Below are 8,753 nucleotides of genomic sequence, written 5' to 3' on the forward strand. Positions count from 1 at the left end.
CCATACAGGGGATCTCCAGCAGCAGAACACTGAATCTCACCCAGGATTACAGATGACACAACTCCTCACTGCTCTGGATTGCACCCCAGCATGTGAAAATGGCCTAGGTTGGTAGTGACATTTCTTGAGACATGCAGAGTCTTGCTCCCATATCACCAGGTGTGATAATGATAACAGGAAAGGCCGAATATGGGAAACTGATTGTTCAGCTTGCTTTTGACCTGCATCATATTTTGCAATATATTCCAAATAAGGAAACTAACGTGCAACGTATGTGTCATTGTTTGGGGTTTTAAGCTTTAAAAGGCTTGTGTGATTTTTAGCTCAGGGGGACAGTATTCCAATAGCTGTTGCCCCCTGTGCACTTTTAACCAAGAAAAGAGCCTCAGGCTGAGCTGATTCAAAATCAATCGTGTGGTCGTTTTCCACAACAGCTTCAAGAGGTCCCTGTGATGGAATGTAAATGTCTTCTTCACACCTTCCCCCTGCAGGAGAATGGCTCTTTGACCAGCTGTTTGCCTTGCTGTCTCTGAGGAACTGCTCTGTGGGTGTTTCCCAGAATTGTAACTTTTTCAGTAATATCATACAGTAAAATCTCATAACTTTACATACAGTGTTACTACACATTTTAACAGGAGGATAATATTCAGTAGGTTATGCGTTTTCAAATGATACCTCACAAGCCATACTGTGTACAAAATTGATCATAATTTTCTAGAAGAGTGAACACAGGGGTGTAGACTGACACAGTGTCTGAGTGTGTGTTCCCAGCAGATATGTGGGTATTTCAATCCCTCATAAGCACAGTGTTCGGCATCTTCAAGGACCTGGGGAACTAGTCCTGGAAATTCACTGGTTTACCAAGTGTGACACTGGATGGAATTGTGAGACACTTTGGTATTAATAATAAAATAATATTATAATCTGATAAAATTGCAATGAATCGTGCTAGATATGCCATGCCAGGTGTCAGTGAAAATGTTATGATTTTCCACGTATGATAATTTTGTTTCTATGTTTGTATCACCTTTGTATTGTGAGTTATAGATATGTAGGGTATATCTGTATTTCCAGACTTGTGCAGTGTTTCTGGGTGACACCCCCAGACATATTAGCATCAACACTGCCTAGCCTGTTTGATGGCCCATTGAGGGTCATCAGCCGTACAATGAGCCCATGGAAAGGACCAAGGGGATACACCTATTGAGTCAGCAAGACATGCCGGGGTATGCCTGTGTAATGAGAACTCCAAGGCTTTTCCATGCCACGTGCTGTGAAGCTTGTGTTTGGGACACAGGAAGTACAAGCCACACGGCAAAAGGAATGTAAAGGGCAGCTGCATAATCTCCATTTTGTCTTCAATCCCCCTTCCTACCTCTGGAGCACCTTCTCTACAAACTGAACCCTGGAACAAAGGACTGAATGACCCATCCAATCTGTGGATGTGTTCCAGACGGACTTTCAAGCCAGCAACTCACCAATACTGCTAAGAACCTGATATATCCATTTTGTAATTTATCTGACTGCTTTCCCATTTAACTTCTTTCTGTCTTTCTTTCCTTTAAACCTTTAGGGCTTGGCTACACTTGAAAGTTGCAGCGCTGGGAGTTACAGCGCTGGTCGTGCAGCTGTGCAGGGCCAGCGCTGGTGTGTGGCCACACTCACAGCTACCAGCGCTGGTGTGTGGCCACATTTGCAGCATTTACAGCGCTGTTGGGAGTGCTGCATTATGGGCAGCTATCCCAGCATTCAAGTGGCAACAACGTGCTTTTCAAAAGAGGGGGGTGGAGGGCGGTGTACTGTGACAGGGAGCGGGGAAGATAGCGAGAGTGGATTTTTGGAACCAACACTGTGTGTTAGCTTCCCTGGATTTAAAAATCACAAAATGTTCACGAGCCCTTAGTCTTAACTCTTAATTGCAAACAGCCTGCCTCCAACACGGACTCCCCGCTGTTACACTCACTCCCTGTGGTGTACTGTGACAGGGAGCGGGGAAGATAGAGAGAGTGGATTTTTGGAGCCAACACTGTGTGTTAGCTTCCCTGGATTGAAAAATCACAAAATGTTTGCGAACCCTTAGTCTTAATTGCAAACAGCCTGCATCCAACGCTGTTTCTCTGTCAAGCAAACTGCTTGCCTCTCATTTGATCGTTCACAGCCAGGTACAGATAGCTCCTGTTTGCTGTGATCAGTGTTTGTTTTTTAGATAAGCAGTTCAACGGAGCTCCGTTCGGAGTTCACAACAAAACAAAGAGAGGCTGCATAACAAAACAAAGAAAGTAATTTAGTTAAAAGCATTCTGGGATATCTCCTTATTCCCTGGAGGCCAATAAAAGCGCTGGTGTGTGTCCACACTTGATGAGCAGCGCTGGATCACCAGCGCTGCAATCGCTACACCCCAACCTGGCCAGGTGTACAGCCAGCGCTGCAGCCAGGGAGTTGCAGCACTGGATGTGCCTTGCAGGTGTGGACGGTTACTAATTGCAGCGCTGGAAAGCCTCTACCAGCGCTGCAACTTGCAAGTGTAGCCAAGCCCTTAGTTTAGATGCTAAAGGATTGTCTGGAAGGATGGAATTTTGGGTAATATCCAAACCTATAGTGACCTGGTGATGTGGCTGACCCTTTGGGGTCAGAAGAACACTTTGTTTATGTGAGCAGAGTTTTTAAATAACCTCTCACTGTACTGGACCTAGCTGCTGATTAGGAGCCAGAGAACTTGGATGCAATAAAGGGGGCTGCGTGATTTCTTTTTTCAGCTTCTCGATAACCCGTGTTTGTGACTGGTCGGTGAGTTTAACTTCAGTGTTAACCACCATTTTTGGGAGCATCTGCTCTCCCTTTTTCAGCCTGCCCTAACTTTGGCATTTTCAGTGAGAACTGCCCCTGGCCCACCAGGTCACACTAAGCACTGAAGTTAAAGTAATAGAATGTTTTTTTATGCCCAAGTCTTATGAAATCAACTGAACTCCTTTGTTTTCTTTCATCTGAGCAGGGTTTCTAGTTTTCCAGCGTGATGTGATCTCCCAGCTGGAACAAGGGGAAGAGCCATGCGTCCCAGACCTCCAAGGTTCAGAGGAAAGAGAGATCCTGAGATCTCCCTGCACAGGTGAGGAAACATTAAACCACCCAGAATCTGTAAGTGCCTGAAGGAAACATCTGGGATGCCTAACAAAGCCCTTGGGAGGTCTCTCAGTTCATTATTGCCCCTAGCAGGGGTCATATCCTCAGGGTAAATATAGATCTTCTTTGAGTGCTTGCTCATATCCATTCCAGTAAGTGTGCGCGCGCCGCGTGCACGCTTGTCAGAAGATTTTTACCCTAGCAACACTCGGTGGGTCAGCACCGCTATAGCACCGGATATATACCCCTCCTGACCCATCCGCCCCTCAGTTCCTTCTTACCGCCCGTGACGGTCATTGGAACAGTGGAGAGTGGCTTTGCTGACCTCCACATCCCTAGCTTCTTGTAGTTATTTACTCTTTATCGTGTATATAGTTCAAGTTCTTGTAGTTATAGTTAATTTTAGTACGTATTTTCATAGTTAGTGTATATAGTTAAGCGGGGGATTGGGGGAGTAGCCCCCTTTCCTCCGACCCGGTGCGGGCTCATGCCCAAGGCACCGGGATTTAATCCCTGCTCGGTGTGCCAGAAGCCGATGCCAGTGGGGGATCCTCATGACTGCTGCCTAAAATGCTTAGGAGAATCCCACCTGACAGACAGGTGCCGAATTTGCAAGTCGTTCAAGCCAAGAACGAAGAAGGAGCGGGACTTCTGACTAAAGCAGCTCCTTATGGAATCGGCCCTTAGTCCTGCGGTGCCGGCACCGTCCACCCAACCTGCATCGATGAGGAGCGCACCTTTGGCACCGGATCGCTCCAGTACCAAAAAGGACTCCCAGCACTGGCATCTGCCAGCACCGGCTCCCCGGCACTGCTCCCTTTCCCCGACTGGGAAATGACGTACTGCTCCGACCCCATCCTTGCAGAAGGAGCACACATCAAAGTCCATCCGTCGGATCCCGGTAACTGCTGCGGCACCGCCAACACCGGCAACGCAGTTGGCAGCTCCTCGTAGCACGGCACCATCAATTCCGGTACTGCATTGAGTCTGGTGCCACATAGCTCCCCAGCTCATGCTGTGGTCGAGCTCACTCTCCCTTGTACGCCGGAGACCTTCTCAACGGCAAGAGAACTCATCGCGCTGACGGAGTCGATGCAGCCTCAACCCCCGGCACCACCGGTGCAGGTTATCCAATCCATCGGCAAGCTGGCCCTGATAAGGCCTCCTTCCGTCGGTCCACCGGAGAGACATCTTTCCAGGTCGCGGTCTCGGAGACATTCCTGCTCCTGCCGTTCCCAATTCCGGCACTGCTCGGAGTTCCGGCACCGCTCTCCATCGCAGTACCGGTCGTACTCGCGGAGACTTTCAAGATCTCTGTCACCGGACAGATACTCCTGATACTGATCCGGCTCTCGGTACCGATCTCAGTACCGTGCGTCCCGCAGTCACTCCCGGCACAGGGACTCAAGATCCTGGTCGACCTCCCGGCACCGGCACGGTAGAAGGTCCCGGTCTCGTTCGTGGCACCGACAAGACCGGTACCGCTCACCGGTACTGCCCCGGGACTGAACGTCAGGAACAGCAGTACCTACCAGGGTCTCTCGGCCCCGCCGTGGCCTTCGAGACACATGTCAATGTCGTCCCAGGCTGGGAGTGCTTCTTACCACCAGGACTGGGCATCTGATATTCCGTGCCACCATCCAGAGGCACAAAGCCAGGAGCAAGGTCCTCATCGATGGGCCTTTTGGACTCCGTGGGCATATCACGAGGCCCAAGGTGCCCCACTTGTGGCTCAACGCTCCGGCCCCTCAGAGCACAGGGTTCCTGAAGCGACTGTAAGCCATCCTCCTCCCGCAGGCACGGACGAAGATCCACTTCAATCTGCAGACCCGGAGATTCCACCTGATGCAGATGGTGCTCCGCCGGTCCATGACCCACCTCAGGACCCGTTGGTACCGGGCCTCTCCTCCCCCTCCTTTCCTGATGAGGCAGTGGCAGGAACATCCTCCTCTGGTCCTCCGCCTATTGATCTCAGGACCCATCAAGACCTCTTGCGGAGAGTAGCACAAAACATTAATTTGCCAGTGGAGGAGGTTGCTGAAATAGAGGACCCTGTCGTAGACATATTATCTGCGGATGCGCCCCTTCGAGTGGCTCTCCCGTTCATCCGCACTATTCAAGCCAATGCAGACACAATTTGGCAATCCCCAGCTTCTATTACACCTACAGCTAGGGGAGTAGAGAGAAAATATATGGTCCCCTCCAAGGGGTACGAATATCTCTACACCCACCCGCCTCCCTGCTCCCTGGTTGTCCAATCCGTGAACGAACGGGAGTGTGACGGAGCGATTCTGGCGGGACCCAACTGAGAGTGCCAAATCAGGACCAATTGCTCAAACAGGGCAGTCACAGCCCTAGGCTGGGGTTTTTCCACCTCTAAGGCCAACCAAACCAGCCAGACAAAAAGGACTTTGGTCTCACCCCACTGGCTAACCACAAGTCACACAAGCAATTTCCTTAGACACTCCAGTCTCCCAGGATCACCACCAGTGCACTCGTCCTGGGGATGAATGGTTATGAAAACCAACACCCCAATAAAAGAAAAAGGTTCCCTCGATCCCAAAGGACCAAGCCCCAGACCCAGGTCAATATACACATCAGATCTTACCCACAAATCACGCTGTTGCCAATCCTTTAGAATCTAAAATCTAAAGGATTATTTACAAAGGGAAAAAGGTAGAGATGAGAGGTAGAATTGGTTAAATGGAATCAATTACATACAGTAATGGCAAAGTTCTTAGTTCAGGCTTGCAGCAGTGCTGGAGTAAACTGCAGGTTCAGATTATAAGTCTCTGGAACATCCCCCGCTGGGATGGGTCAACAGTCCTTCGTGCAGAGCTTCAGTTTGTAGCAAAGTCCTTCCAGAGGTCAGAAGCAGGATTGAAGACAAGATGGAGATGATGCATCAGCCTTATATAGACTTTTCCAGGTGTAAGAATCCCTTTGTCCTCACGGTGGAAACTTACAGCAAAAATATGGAGTCTGGAGTCACATGGGCCAGTCCCTGCATACTTTGCTGAGTCACAAGGCGTGTCTGCCTTCTCTCCATGGGTCAATTGTGTAGCTGATGGCCCTTTAATGGGCCATCAAGCCAGCTATGCCGGGCTAACATCAGCTTTGTCTGGGACACTTCCCAGAGGCAGAGCATAATACAAAATATAGACAGTATAGAGCCAATACTTATACTTAAACTACAAAATGATACACAGACATACAGACAGCATAATCATAACCAGCAACCCAGAACCTGGTCTTAGACACCTTATATGACCCCCTTTACTTAGGATTTGGTGCCACCACCGGACCTTGGTTGCAACCCATGTTCTATATGATTCCCATTTATATCAATAACGTCACAGGGAGCATCATGGCCAGCAAGCACCGGCTCCTAAGGCGAAGGAGGCTAGGCACATGGACCTCCTCGACTGTAAGGTCTACTCGGCTGGAGGCCTCCAACTTAGGGTGGCAAACCAGCAGGCCCTCCTAAGTCGTTATAATTTTAATACGTGGGTGTCTGTGGGGAAGTTTGCACAACTCCTTCCCCAGGAATCCCGCGCAGAGTATACGGCCCTACTAGAGGAGGGTAAAAAAGTGGCAAGAACTTCCCTCCAGGCCTCTCTGGATGCAGCGGACTCGGCAGCCAAAACACTCGCATCCGGGGTAACGATGAGACACATCTCCTGACTACAAGCTTCAGGCCTTCCCCCAGAATTGCAGCAGACAATTCAGGATTTGCCTTTTGAGGGCCAGGGCCTTTTCTTGGACAAAACCGACCCCAGGTTGCAGAGCCTGAAGGACAATCAATAATGCACTCGTTGGGTATGCACACACCGGTGACCCAACATAGGTCCTTCACGCCCCAACCATACCGCCCTTATAACCAGCCTAGGCCGCGTCAGGATACATCCAGACGGCACGGCAGGGGGAATCGGTGGAGACAGTCTGGCCCTCAGGGAAACCAAAGTCAAGCGCCCCCTAAACCACCTACGGGGCTAAAACAAAACTTTTGATGGGACGTCCAAGGACGGCCCACCAGTTTCCCTGCCAGATCGTTCTTCCTCCTTCTTCAACCGCCTCTCCCATTTCCTCCCTGCTTGGTCCCCTCTCATGAGCAATTCCTCTTACAAGAGGTCCATGCGCTCCTAAATCTGGGAGCCATAGAGGAGGTGCCAGAGGACATGAGGGGCAAGGGGTTCTATTCCCGCTATTTTGGTGTCTGCTTTTCAGATCGCCTCAGCAGGTCCTTCCTGTCTCACGAGTGGTCAATCTGTCCCGACGTCATCCATTCCGTTTTCTGGAGGTGGGGCTTTCCCCGCATAGACCTCTTTGCCTCCCGAGAGAACAGGAAATGCCAGGTGTTCTGCTCCTACCAAGGGCGCTTCCCAGGCTCCCTCTCAGACACATTTCTGATCCCGTGGAAGAGGCACCTACTCTATGCCTTCCCACCGTTTCTGCTCATTCACAGAGTCCTACTCAAGCTCCGCAGGGACAGAGACAACGTGATCCTCATTGCTCCAGCATGGCCAAGGCAGCACTGGTACACCCTGTTGTTCGACCTCTCAGTGGCGGATCCGATTCCCCTGCCACTGTGGCCGGACCTCATAACACAGGACTTCGGCAGGCTTCACCACCCAGACCTGCAGTCCCTTCATCTCACTGCATGGCTCCTGCGTGGTTGAACCAATCGGAGTTGTGCTGCTCTGCTTCGGTACAACAGGTCCTCTTGGGAAGTAGGAAGCCTTCCACTAGGATGACTTATCTCGCCAAGTGGAAGCGTTTCTCGCACTGGTGCGATCAGAGTAACTTGGTCCCCGGGCAGGTTTCTATCCCTACTATCCTGGGTTACCTCTGGTCCCTCAAAGAGCAGGGCCTGGCGGTCTCTTCTATAAAGGTTCATCTGGCAGCTATTTCCGCCTTCCACCCAGGCGAAAGTGACTGTTCAATTTTTTCTCACCCATGGTTTCCAGGTTCCTTAAGGGACTGGAACAGTTGTACCCCCAAGTCCGTCGCCCAGCCCCCACCTGGGATCTAAACCTGGTGTTGACCAAGCTTATGGGGGCCCCCTTCGAGCCTATGGCCACCTGTTCCCTGCTCTACCTTTCCTGGAAGAAAGGTCGCTATCACCTGCGCTATCACCTCAGCGAGGCGAGTCTCGGAGCTTCATGCCTTGACAGCTGATCCCCCTTATACGGTCTTCCATAAGGACAAGGTACACCTGCGGCCACACCCCTCTTTCCTCCCTAAGGTGGTGTCTGCTTTTCATGTCAATCAAGACATTTTCCTCCCAGTTTTTTTTCCTGAAGCCGCACTCATCGCGCCGGGAACAACAACTACATACTTTGGATGTCCATAGGGCTCTCGCCTTTTATATAGAGAGAACAAAACCCTTCCGGCGTTCACCCCAGCTCTTTGTAGCGGTGGCAGACCGTATGTAGGGCATGCTGGTCTCTTCCCAATGGATCTCATCTTGGCTAACATCCTGCATCAGAACGTGCTACAAACTGGCTCACGTTCCTGCTAGCCATCTCACTGCCCATTCTATGTGGGCACAGGCCTCTTCTGCCGCCTTCCTGGCTCATGTCCCCATCCAGGAAATACGTAGGGCGGCTACCTGGTCATCGATTCACACCTTT

Source organism: Mauremys mutica, unplaced genomic scaffold (genome assembly GCF_020497125.1).
Source record: "Mauremys mutica isolate MM-2020 ecotype Southern unplaced genomic scaffold, ASM2049712v1 Super-Scaffold_100443, whole genome shotgun sequence".
Taxonomy (NCBI): Eukaryota; Metazoa; Chordata; order Testudines; family Geoemydidae; genus Mauremys; species Mauremys mutica.